The sequence below is a fragment of the Zalophus californianus genome, chromosome X (assembly GCF_009762305.2).
Source record: "Zalophus californianus isolate mZalCal1 chromosome X, mZalCal1.pri.v2, whole genome shotgun sequence".
In the NCBI taxonomy this organism is placed as follows: Eukaryota; Metazoa; Chordata; class Mammalia; order Carnivora; family Otariidae; genus Zalophus; species Zalophus californianus.
Window position 1 is genome coordinate 113,080,254 of NC_045612.1, and position 13,112 is coordinate 113,093,365.

The 13,112-nt window shown below is 34.0% G+C and overlaps 1 protein-coding gene across 5 annotated transcripts in view; it reads left to right on the plus strand.

The window, feature by feature from the left end:
• RPS6KA3 (ribosomal protein S6 kinase A3) overlaps positions 1-13,112 on the plus strand; it is a 115,217-nt gene that overhangs the window by 14,140 nt on the left and 87,965 nt on the right. The window contains exons 1-3 of one of the 5 annotated variants that reach the window (XM_027607859.2): positions 8,528-8,643; positions 8,803-8,896; positions 9,878-9,914. The exons of 3 other annotated variants lie outside the window; for them this stretch is intronic. The gene's annotated coding sequence lies outside the window, so the exon portion shown is untranslated. Of the gene's footprint in view, positions 1-8,527; positions 8,644-8,802; positions 8,897-9,877; positions 9,915-13,112 lie in introns of those variants that run through there. One more of the 5 variants, XM_027607862.2, reaches the window with a different exon arrangement.

Genomic DNA, 13,112 nt, shown 5'->3' on the forward strand with positions numbered 1-13,112 from the left:
TCTCTCAAATAAATAAATAAAATCTTTAAAAAAAAAGTACAGAAAAGAAAGCTCTAGACCAGTATCCCTCAAGAACATAAACATGGAATCCTCAACAAAATATTAGCAAAAGAAATCAAGCAATATATGAAAAGAGCTATATGCTGTGATCAAATGGTTTTTATTCCAAGGATGTAAAACTGGTTCGGTATTCAAAAATCATTCAGTATAGCCCACCATATTAAAAAGGAAGAAAAATCACATCATGTTAATAGTGCAGAAAATGCATTAAACTGAATTAAACATTCATAATAAAAACTCATCAAACTAAGAATAAAAGGGAACTTAGTTTGATAAAGAATACACAGAAAAACCCCACAGATAACATCATACTTAATGGTGAAAGACTGAATGCTTTTCCTTTAATATCAAGTAAAAGACAAGGATGTCCATTCTCACCTATTCAGCCTAGTCCTGGAAATTCAAAAGGTAAAGGAACTCGAATATCTAATACAAGATAAAAATAAAGTGAAGGATCAACCCAATTTTAAGCTTCAGTAATCAAAATTGACACTTCAGCAATCAAAATTCTGTGGTATTGGTAAAAGGATAAACACAGGGGCATCTGGGTGGCTCAGTCAGGTTGGGTGTCCGACTCTTGATCTCAGCTCAGGTCTTGATCTCTGAGGGTCGTCAATATAGAATGCAGAAATAGACCCATACAAGTACAGCCAGTTGATTTTTATCAAAGATGCAAAAGCGGTTCAATGAAAAAAGGATAGATGGCCTTTTCAACAGTGGTGCTTGGAGCAGTTACACATCCATGGGTAAAACAGTGCACCTCAACATCACACCTTATACAGAAACTAATTCAAAAATGTATCATGGGGGAATTAAGAGTACACTTACCTTGATGACCAATGCGTAATGTACAGAATTGTTGAATCACTGTATTGTACAACTGAAACTAATATAACACTATATTAACTATACTGGGTTTAAAATAAAAAATAGGAAAAAAAAGTCTGATAAAAAGACACACAAAAAGGAAAAAACGCAAACAGAAAAAAAAAATGTAGCATGGATTTAAATGTAAAATATAAAACTTTTAGAATTTAGGCCTAGAAGAAACCGTTCAGGACTTTGGGCTAAATGATTAGACCAGACACCAAAAACACAATCCATAAAAGGAAAAAAATTAAACTTCATTAAAATTCAAAACATTTACTCTATGAAAACAACCCTGTTAGGGCAATGAAAAGACAAGTTACAGATTGGGTAAAAATATTTGGAAACTTGTATCTGAGAGGACTTGTATCTAAAATATATAAAGAACTCTCTAAACTTAACAGTAACTTAAGCTCAACAATCCATTTAGAAATCTGACAAGAAATGAACAGCATTTCACTGAAGAGGATATGTGGATAGTCAATAAGCATATGAAAAGATGTCAACATGGTTAGCTATCAGGGAAATTAAAATTAAAATCATAATGAGGTATCAGTACACACCTATTAGAACAGCCAAAATAAAAAATAGTGGCAATATTGAATTTTGGTGAGGATGTGGACAAACTAGATCTCTCATGCATTGCTAGTGGAAGTGTAAAATGATAAAACCTTTCTGGAAAATAGTTTGGCTGTTTCTTTAAAAACTAAACATCAACTTATTGTATGACCCAGCAGTCATACTCCTGGACATTGATCCCAGAGAAATGAAAACGAATATCCACACAGAAGTCTGTGCACAAATTTTCATAGCATTTCTGTTTGTAATATCCAAAACTTAGAAACCAAATGTCATTCAGTGGATGAATGGTTAAACAAGCTGTGATACATCCACACTAGAATGCTACTCAGCAACTAAAAGGAATGGATTATTGATACATGCCGCAAGTTGGATGACTCTCAAGGGAATTTATATTCCGTGAATAACGTTAAATACTGCATGATTCCATTAACATAACATTCTTGAAATGACAAAATTGTAGAAATGGAGACAAGATCAGTGGTTGCAAGGGTTAGAAAGGGGCGGGAGGGAGGTGGGCGTGGTTATAAAGGGGTCAGCACACAAGATCCTGGTGTTGGTGAACTAACTGTTCAGTATCTTTATAGTGGTGGTAGATACAGGAACCTATAATGTGATAAGTTGCGTAGAACACACACAAGAACCTGTAAAACTAGTGAAATCTGAATAAGGTCTGGGCTTTGTACTAGTATAAATTTCCTGGTTTTGACAGGAAGTTATGTAAGATGTAACCACTGGGTTAAAGGTATATGGGACCGCTCTTATTTTTCCAACTTCCTGTGAATCTATAATCATTAATTTAAAAGTTAAAAAAAGTCAGCACTAGATAAAATTCAATGTCTATTTCAATTAAAAACTTAGTAAAACAGGAATAAAAGGGTGTGTCTTTAATGTTAACTAAAAAACAGTCTCAGACCAATAGCCAGCATTATGCTTGATGGGGACATATTTTAAGTCAGTCTCATTAAAACTATGCCTGCTGTTTTCACCTCTATTTTATACTCTAGAAAGAGTTTGCTAATGCAATTAGACAAGAAAACCAGAGTATTCAAAAGAATAGTAAAAAATTACTATTCATAGATGATAAAATTATCTACTTAGATAACGTAAGGAAGCCACTAAAAAGGTTCTGTAAAAACTAATGATAGTCTCGGGGCGCCTGGGTGGCTCAGTCGGTTAAGCGTCTGCCTTCGGCTCAGGTCATGATCCCACGGTCCTGGGATTGAGTCCCGCATCAGGCTCCCTGCTCGGCGGAGAGCCTGCTTCTCCCTCTCCTTCTGCGTGCTCATGCTTTCTCTCTCAAATAAATAATAAATAAAATCTTTAAAGAAAAAAAACTAATGATAGTCTCATAAGGTGGTATTACACAAAATATATATTCAGAAATTAAATAGCTTTCCTAGTTAAAAAGGGTAGGGGTACCTGGTGGCTCAGTTGGTTAAGTGTCTGCCTTTGGCTTGGGTCATGATCCCAGAGTCCCAGGATCGAGCATTGCATCAGGATCCCTGCTCAGCGGGGAGTCTGCTTCTCCCTCTGCCCTTCCTCCTGCTCATTCTCTCTCTCTCTCTCTCTCAAATAAATAAAATCTTAAAAAAAAAATGGTAAAGAGGGGCGCCTGGGTGGCTCAGTCGTTAAGTGCCTGCCTTCGGCTCAGGTCGTGATCCCAGGGTCCTGGGATTGAGCCCCGCATCGGGCTCCCTGCTCAGCGGAAAGCCTGCTTCTCCCTCTCCCTCTCCCACTCCCCCTACTTGTGTTCCTGCTCTCGCTCTCTCTCTCTCTGTCAAATAAAGAAATAAAATCTTTAAAAAAAATGGTAATGAAAAAATCTCATTCAAAATAGTAAAAATATTAAATTTTTGGAAATTAACAAGCAAAGGGCAGGAATTAAATTTAAAATTGAGTTGCATTAAAGAATAATTTGAATAAATTGAGAGAAAAGCTATGGCTCTTTAAATTAGTTCAAATAAGATTCAAGGTTTGGTTTTTTTTTTTCTTATCATTTATATTTAAGAATTGAGGGTAACCTCCTGTCTTGAATGAACATCCCCAGATCTTTAGTTTTTTAAAAATTTCTTAAGCTTCTTTTAGTTATCTTGTAGTTTGAACAATTAATGCTAACAATTTTTAGTAAAATGCACTTATTAATAGTGTTTATGCTTAATACATGTACAGCTAGAATTAATCATGGAGCTATAATTAGGAACTTTTATCTTTGATTATTTTTTCAGAAATAAACCTTGCTGCCAGGTTGTGTTTATACCTTTAGTAATTTTTAAATATGTATACACATTTTTTTAATGAGTGAGTAGTTTGGATTGTTATTTTCTAAGTAAATTCAACTCCAAACTTGTCTAAAACACTTTGTGTTAAGATACAGTTGATACTACACAAATAGGAATTTTGCTTGGATGTTAAGCTCTGATTTATTGTGTATTTGAACAAATCCCATTCTGTCTCAGTTTACTACTTGCAGGCTATTATTGCTGTCTTTTTGTTCAAAAGGGTCTTTATAAGACTACATAATTTTAAGTGATTATTAACCATTACATTATCAGTAACATATATTGGGTTCAGTTCAGCAGACTTTCAAGCACCACTTGTTTTATCAATGAGGAAACAGAGATTCAGGTCATTTTGCCATAGTCACATAACAAAAGCTTGAGCTTTGAAGCCCATCATCATGGTGTATCTGTTTTAGGTAGGAGGGCTTCAGTAAGCCTCTGGAAACCAGAAGAAATCATTAGCCTTGTTCCTTAGACTCTTAAATTAGCCAACCCAAGTAATGCATTAAAGAGTTATCTAGTACTCAAATTTTTAGCCCTCAAAATGGAAGTGGACCCATTAGGATAAGAGACTCATCAGAATCCCCTCAAATATTTGTATTTGTCATTTCCTCTGGCAAGGCGAGCAGGAAGAAAGAGAAGCTAACACTGAACACCCAAGACACAATGAGCTTTACCACAACCTCCAACATAACTAGTATCCAAATCTTGTGGACTAGAAAACTGAAGCTCGTGTTAAGTAACTTGCCCAAAGTCACACCTATAATAAAGGGCAAAGTCAGGTTTTGAAGCTTAATATGTCAGACTTCAAAGCCCACGATCTTTTCTCTACACTGTGATTTCCCAGACTTGTCTAATCACAGGAATCATCTAAAGTAGCTGTTTAAAAAATGAAATAATACCATGGGGCTTCTGGAACTTCCGATTCATTTTCGGATAAGGCCAGGTAATGTATCATTACCAGGAATCTTAGGTGATTCTGATCATCAGACAGGTTTGGAAAATACTCCCAACTCCATTAGAGTACTAAGAGGTGGGACTTGAAGGTATTAGGAAGGCAGGAATAGGCTTCGAAGTAGATAGAGGAGCTTAAAAAAACAAGGTGACACTTAATTTTCAACACTAGTGAAATAAGAATAGTAAAATTGGGAGCACCTGGCTGGCTCAGTCAGTGGCACATGCAACTCTTGATCTCGGGGTTGTAAGTTTGGGGTTGGATGTAGAAATTACTTAAAAATAAAATCTTAAAAAAATAGTAAAATTGGATTGTGGAAATTATAAAATTGCTTTAGGTTCCTTACTCTTCACAGAAAAACAATGTTTTCTTTTTCTTAGTACTTCTCTTTCAGGTGACAACATTTATACAATCATTCTTTGACATTATCCTTGTTTACAGTTGGGTACAAAGGCACCGCTGAAGGATATAAATAAAACTGTATTTTGGATGCAGATAAAATTAGACTTAGAAATAACTTAAAGGGGCGCCTGGGTGGCTCGGTCAGTTAAGTGCCCAACTCTTGATTTCTGCTCAGGTCATGATCTCAGGGTTGTGAGATGGAGCCCTGCATCCCCGGGCTCTGTCCTGAGGCGTGGAGCCTGCTTAAGATTCTCTCTCCCCCTCCCTTTGTGTGGGCACACGGCGCGCGCGCTCTCTCTCTCTCTCTCTCTCTCCTCTCTCTCTCTCTCTCTCTCTCTCTCCCCCCTAAAAAAAAAAAAAGAAAAGAAATAACATAAAAACAGCTTTAAATACAGAATCAGTAATTTCCTCAGGTGAAAACCCTAGAAAATCTTTAATAACTTTAATCCTTAAAGTTTAAGGATTAAAGTCACAAGATTATAACATTGTCAAGCTGGAAGAGCTCTTAGATAACCACATATTTTATGCATGAAGAAACCACAACTCAAGAGAGGCTTAAGGACTTGCCCACAGTCCTGTGGCAAACTTTCAAATCCATGCTGGCCAAGGTTCCATCTAACTCTTACGGATTGCAGATAAGTACCAAAAAATAGTGACTTTTCCACAGTCACACTGCTTTTTAGAAATAAACTTACGGCAAATCATGTTTACCTTATATTCCCTACTTTGTTTTATGTAATTTTACGGTTTCTTCCTTCTTTAAATGCCCTATTGAGAGTGTGAATATATTCAAAGGGATTGCTTTTAGGAGATTATGATTTTAAATATTATGTCTGAACATGAATATGTTCGAAAATTGAACCATTACCCTCTTAGAATAGTACAGTTAACAAATGGACACTTTAAGAACATGTGTTATGGAGGACTCTAGGTTTCTCTACTTTTGATTAAAAAACTTTATAGAGAAAACTGAGCAAAGGTAGATGTCTAATGAATTCTAACAGCATTTCTGTGTAGGAGTATGAGCTTTGGATTCAGACTTCGGTTCGGTTATCTTATCTGCAAACCTAATAGCTCTGTGATCTTGGAAAAGTTACTCAGTTTTTTCTTCTCTGCTATACATAATAACACACCTCATGGTTTATTAATGATTAATTGGGATTAAATGAGAGAATATATGTAACATGGCTAACACTGTATTTTGAACAAAATGAGCATTGTGTAAGGGATGGCTACGGTTATTAATTCCTTGAGCCAGTAGTTTTTTATAAGAATATTAATTTCTGAATGACTGCTTTATTTCTTTATTCACTTTCTTTATCATAATCAGAAAATATGATCTGTACAATTCCTGCTTTGAAGACTTTTGGATTTACTTTATGGTCTAGACATACTCTTTATAATTTTTCATAGATACTTGAAAAGAACCCATATTCTTTTTACATTATAAAATTCAATATCTACCTAATCTAATGTAAATTACTTCAAATGCTTTGTCCTTATTTCATTTATTCTAGCAGATACTAGTGTGCTAGTTTCCCCTCCTGTTTTGTGTTTGTTCATTTCATGTTATAGTCCCCAAAACATCTTTTGTGTTTTGTGGTTAGTCTGTGATTTAATGTTTTTAATGACTTGTTTGAAAAAATAACATGTTAATTGTAGAAGATCTGAAAAATAGTGAAACATACACAGAAGGAAAAAAAACATTTTTACTCTTACTAAGATACATCATTATTAAAAGATTTAAATGTGATTAAGAGCAGGGGTTTTAGATTCAGACTTGGGTTTGAATTTAGGCCCTGTTTACTAGCCTTAGGCACAATATTAGACTTTTTTATTTATTTGACAAATATTTATTGAGCACCTACTTTGTGCCAGGCCTTTTGCTAGGGGCTGAGGATATAGTGCTTAAAAAGATTGACATACCCATCTTGGCTTAATTTCCTCATTTGTAAATTAGTGATAATGCCTCACAGAGTTGTTAGAAGCATCAAAGGTGGTCTATAGTACTTAACACTTGCCTGATGTGTGGTAATTGCTCAGTAAATGATAGCAATAATTATCGCTATATGTATTAAATGCTAATTGCATTTTTAGTCCAAATCAGATGATCTTTTTAATTGGCTATAGGTTTTTGCCTCACATTTTATTTTTGGCCTCCATATTACAAACTCTTTCTTTTTCTTTATGCTTTTCTAGTCTTACGTCTTTTGTTTGAGTTTCTCTTTAAAGCAGTAAATAATTGTATGGGCTTTTTAACCTTTTAAATATAACCTGTCACTCTTAAAGTTTTTATTATCAAGTATTTCAAACACATAGTATAGAATAGTATAGAGAGAATAGTATAATGAACTACCATATTCCCATTACCCAGCCTCCAAGATTGTCAACTCATGGCCAATCTTATTTTATCTGTACTCTCCTCATGCCCACACACACATTCTCTCTTCCCCTCCCTGGCTCCAGTGGATTATTTTGAAGCAAATCCTAGATACATATATTCAGATGTAAATATTTCATTTATATCTCTTAAAAGATGAAGACTTTTAAAAACACATAACCACCATAACATCATCCCTCATGAAAATGTCAGTAATTCTGTAATAGCATCAAATTCCAGTAAGACACTTTCTTTAAATTAGACACTTTAAACTTTACATTTCTAACATTATTTCTTTTGAAATGATTTCTATCATCTTAAGTTTTTTATTCTTTCTTTGTGGTTTGTTTTTTTCTTCTTCTGACATATGGATTGTTTTTATTTGAGGAGGTTATGAAATACTGAAGAAAGAATTATAGAGCTAGAAAGACCTGGGTTTGAGTCCTCCTCTTGCCATTCACTAACTTTGCTGAGCCTTGGTTTCCTCATCTGTAAAATAGGGGTGATTATACCTACCTTATGTTCTTAGGGTTGAATGTGATGCTTTCATAAAGTAGTTTTTACAGTCTTTGCCAGTTATTATCTTCTCTAGTGATTTGGACTGTAATAAAGAAATACAATTTTTGGTTATCATATGGTTCTTAAAACATTCCAAAATTTATATTTATAGCTAACTACTAAAAATAGTGGTTTTTTAATAATCCTTTTAGGACAGAGAAGAACTGAGAATCTTTTTCTCCCTTCTTCCACTACCTCTTTTATTTGAGTCTACATTAATTTAGCTTGAGATTACAAATCTTACCTTTAACTTTCTAAGTTTTATATTGTTTATATACTTATATCAACTATTTACTCTTCATTATTGACCCTTTCTCCTTTAGTGGGGTTAATTATTTTATTCATTTGTTTCTAGATACTAAGTTGATGTCAGTATACTTCACCAGTTCTTCCCTACCTCAGTGTTCTTATAGTTCTTATTTTGATTCTCTTTCAATGGTCTAGGATATACCTTTGAACAATTTATGAAAAAAGATACTACCAGGATGGTGAAATTTTATAGACTTTGCTGATCTAAGAATAATTTCCTGTGACCTTTGTACATGAAAAACTAGGACAAGGTATACAATTCTTAGATCATAACTTTTCCCTTTCAACTCTCTGTAAGTCATTACTTCATTGTCTCTGGCATTTTATTGTTTGCAGAGGAAAAATCTGAGGTCATTCTGATTTTAGTTTCTTTGAAAATAACCTATTTTTTTCTGCTTGTATGCTTGTAGGATTATATCTTTATCCTTGAAATTTAAAAACATTTGCCAGGATATGTCTTGGTGTTGATGATCTCTGTTGAACCTTCTCAGTCTCCAGTCTCAGGTATTTTTTTTTTTTTCAGAAACTGGAAAGTTTCTTATACTTTTGATTGATTAAAATGCTCTGTTTTTTTTCTTTAGGAACATCTGTTATTCATAGATTATTTCTATGTCTGTCCTCCATAGTTTTTTAATCTTTTCTTTCATATTTTTTCATTTATTCAAGTTTGTCCTCTGTGGCATGGATTCCGTTTTCTGCAGTGTCGATTCTAATATTTGCTATTCACAATGCAGATTTAATTTTGGCTACTGTGTTTTCATTTCTTTATTCTTACCTCAACATACTCCTGTTTCATAAGCAGAATTCCCCTTAGGGGTACACTCCAAAAAACATAAGGTGGATTCAGGCCTAAAGTGTATCTATTTTCTGAGGCCACAACAACAGGACCATACAGAAAAAAAAAAAGGCTTCTGAAAGGGTCCTCTAAAGCTTAAAAACATAGATATAACCAGAGGTCATTTCTACCCTAGTCTAGAAAATAGAACAGTCTTGAGTACTAGCAGGCCTTCAGTTGCATGAGGAATAGCAAAGCAACCCATAAGGGCAACTTAACTAGAAATAATGGATTTTTCCAATTATATTGATTGTGTTTTTTCCTCATCATAAAAATAATAAATAATAAATGCATATAATTTTGAAAATACAGTACAAGAAGAAAATCCTATGACCCAGGTAACTACTGATAAGATTTGATATATGTTTTTCCAGTTACACACATGTTGGGGGGGGCACAAAATTGGGTCATGCTGTATAGTTTTGTATCCTTTTTAATTTAATATATTACAAGCATATTTTTGCATCATTAATTTTTTGAGGCCCTTATTTTAACCATTGCATAGTATTCCTACATATGAATAGATGTGTTATGATTTATTTAACCAGTCCCCTGTTGGTCATTTAGATTGTTTTCTATTTTTCAGTATAATGAGTATGATGAATATCACTGTACATAAGTCTTTATGCACATCTCTGATATTTCCTTAGGATAAATGAGGAGCTGATTCTTAATCCTGTCATATTGGTAAGGATTATATACATTCCTTATTAAGAATATAAAATGCTTTGTTTCTTATTGTTTCAATGTGATTGCATAGAAGATTCTTTGGATTCTGAACAATTTGATGGTATCTGAACTGAAATTCAAGAGAGGTTTCTCATGCCTCATCCTCAGCAGCTTCATGGGACTCCTGTTGCATATGCTTTGGGCAGGAGAGCCACTGCTGATTTCAGGGAGTTTGGAAGGCAAATATACTTGTGGGAACTTGAGGGTGGTTAAAAAAAATACGGTCCTTGTTCATTCCCACAACCTGGTCTCCAAATTAGTACACCAGGCCTCTGGACCCTTTCTTTTCCTCCTCCTTTCCTATTATTTCAGGCTTTTATTCTCTGTGAAGAATTCTTTTCTCCCAGTGTTCATATGTATATTTCATTTCTATGTAGGAGGATGTCAGTAGATGATATTTCCTAGTAATCTCAAGGTAGCATATTGTCAGTCACAGATAATTTTTTTAGTTCTAGTATACTTGTACATGATGATCTGCTGGACTCAAAGCATTTTTTTAATGTATTTTATATTTTCTTCAAAGGTATCAAACAGCAACCTGGAAATGTGCATTGTTGTAACATACCATTACAACAAAACAATCTGTTTAATAAAGTTGCTTAAAACAAAATTTTTATTTAGTAAAATATTCTTATTTTTAACATTTGAGAATTTTCCTTAAAATACTTGGGAATACTCTAGAAGTCCTGAAACCTTGGTTCAGAATTACTGGTTTGATTTTTTTTTTTAATTGTTCATCCTTTTTAAAACCAGAAGAAGATGATTTTAGTGATAATTTCATACCACAACCTTAGAAGTTATTTTGAAAACAATTCCTGCTGAAATGCAAGCTAACAGTCTCCTTTGTCTGATTTGTTCTGATGAGACCCATATTGTACGTTATTCTTATTTTTGACTTTTACACATTTCAGACTAACAGAGTAAAGCATGATTAGCATTTCCTAACCTTTTCTAGTATTTCACATAATATTTGCATATGTACAATCTGCCAAGCTCTGCAGTTTTTTGGCTAGAAGGCATAATGGTGGGATGAGAGAGGATAAATACATTTGCCTCACTTTTAAACTATTCTTTTTTGTCTGTACTCATTCTTTGGCCACATTGTATGAAAATATACTACACTTATGAATGATCTCTTTCACCCTGGTTGGTGGGAAATTGGCTGTATTAAGTAGCAAAACAAGTATCTCAGCACTCTCCTGTACTTCTTCATTGCATTATGTCTTTAGAAGTTAACTGTAGAAATGTATATATTACACAATTCAGGCAAAAGAGAGGGAACAGAAAGTAGCATTTACTGAGCATCTACTATCCTTTGGTGGATCCATTTAAGTACAACATCCCTGTGAGGTAGATATTATATGCATCTTACAGATGAAGAGACTGAGGCTCAGAATGTTGAGTAACTTGCCCAAGGCCACGTAACTATAGCAGTAAGTGACAGAGCTGGGATTTAAACCTGGTACTAGTGAGACGCAGACCATATGTTTTTTCTGTTTCTTAAAATTAAATAAGTTTTCTTATTTAATAGGTACTATTCCTTGAACTTTTGGATCTATAGAAATTGCAGTATCAAGTCAGACTGATGGCCCATGTAACCTAATCTCTAGTGAAGCCAGGAGTCATTTTTCAAAAAGGAAACTTACTAGCTGCATGAGTAATTATGCTCATTTCTAGTAGGTAATATTTGAATCCTTGTTTTGATGAAAGGATTGAAGTAAAAGTGCTTTTTAAAGTAAATTTTTGTAAAGCTTCACCATATGTAGGATAATGTTGGCTTTTATATTTTCCTTCCTTAAAATTAAATTGTTAAAAATTTTCAGTCTTTCCTAAACTCAGAAAGGAAGTAGATATTTTTGCAAAAGGTAGAGCGTAAACTACCTTTAGATCATGTTTCACTTAATTTTTTTTCAGATTGCTTTGTTAGTATATTACTGTTAATTGGCTGGGTGAATTGTTTAGAAAAGAAATATAAGATTTATGGATTACATGAAGATGAAAATAGCGAAGAGACTGATTAGCAGATTCAGAATCTTTTTTATAGAGGCTGTAGCAATCCTATAGAGGATCAGAACTAGAAAAAGATGAATCAAAAACTTAAAATTTAAGGCTTTATTCATGAGAGTAAGTGTACCAACAAGTATGCAGGGCTTAGTCGCAGTATAAAGAAGGCAAGGATTTAATCAACAGAAAATTTAGTATGACTCAGGAGTGTGTTTTGGGCATATCAAAAATAATGCATATGTGAACTGCATTAATATAAGTTTATTATCTCGGACAAGGGAGGTGATATGCTCTTTACTCTTCATTGGTCATATCAAGGCTAGAATATTAATTGAATGCAGTTCTGTATACTGCCTTTAAGATGAATTGGGTGCATGCTCAGAAAAGAAGGTGGTCTTATCTATCTGAAAGGAATGTTTAAATGAACTTGAGTTGGCTAGTAAAGAACAGACTCAAGATGGTTTACTGTCATAGGTGTAGATTTACTTCCAGTTATTTTACAGATAGAATACAGGCAAGTTAGTCATCATATATTAGTAATCCTACTAAAGGGAGTTTGTAGCTGAGGAAAATTACTATATAATGAAGAATTTTATCTAGGCTGCCTGGTGAGGTAGTACATTCATGTCCTGATAGTGTTCAAATCTAGGTGAGAATGGCAAAAAAAGAATTGAAGCATATGATGTTTATTTGGAACGAAAGACTTTCAAGATCCCTTACCAATCCTAAATGTTTTGATTCCAAGATTAAAAGGACTTTATGGAGTATTATTTTATCCTCATGAAGCTACCTCACCTTAATAATAGTAATTTGCGTTGGTACAGCGCTTTATGATTTAAAGTACTTCTTTTAAGTTATCTCAGTTTTGAGTCTAACATAACCCTTTGGATAGACAAGGCAAGTATCTTCATTTTGAAAAGATAAGATAATAGGCTAGGTAGGAGACAGTCTGAATTGCCCAAAATAATAAAGCTTATAAGTGGCAGACCTAGGACTCTATCCCTGGTCTACCATTCCAAGTTTAGTGCTGTTTCTACTATACCAGTTGACCTTAAAAGTAAGTTATTAGTTGTAATTCTTGCTTTGTATTACATTGAAAATTGCAAGAAGCAGATGGTTCTCAGATTATATTCCCATGGAAAGTGTAATTGT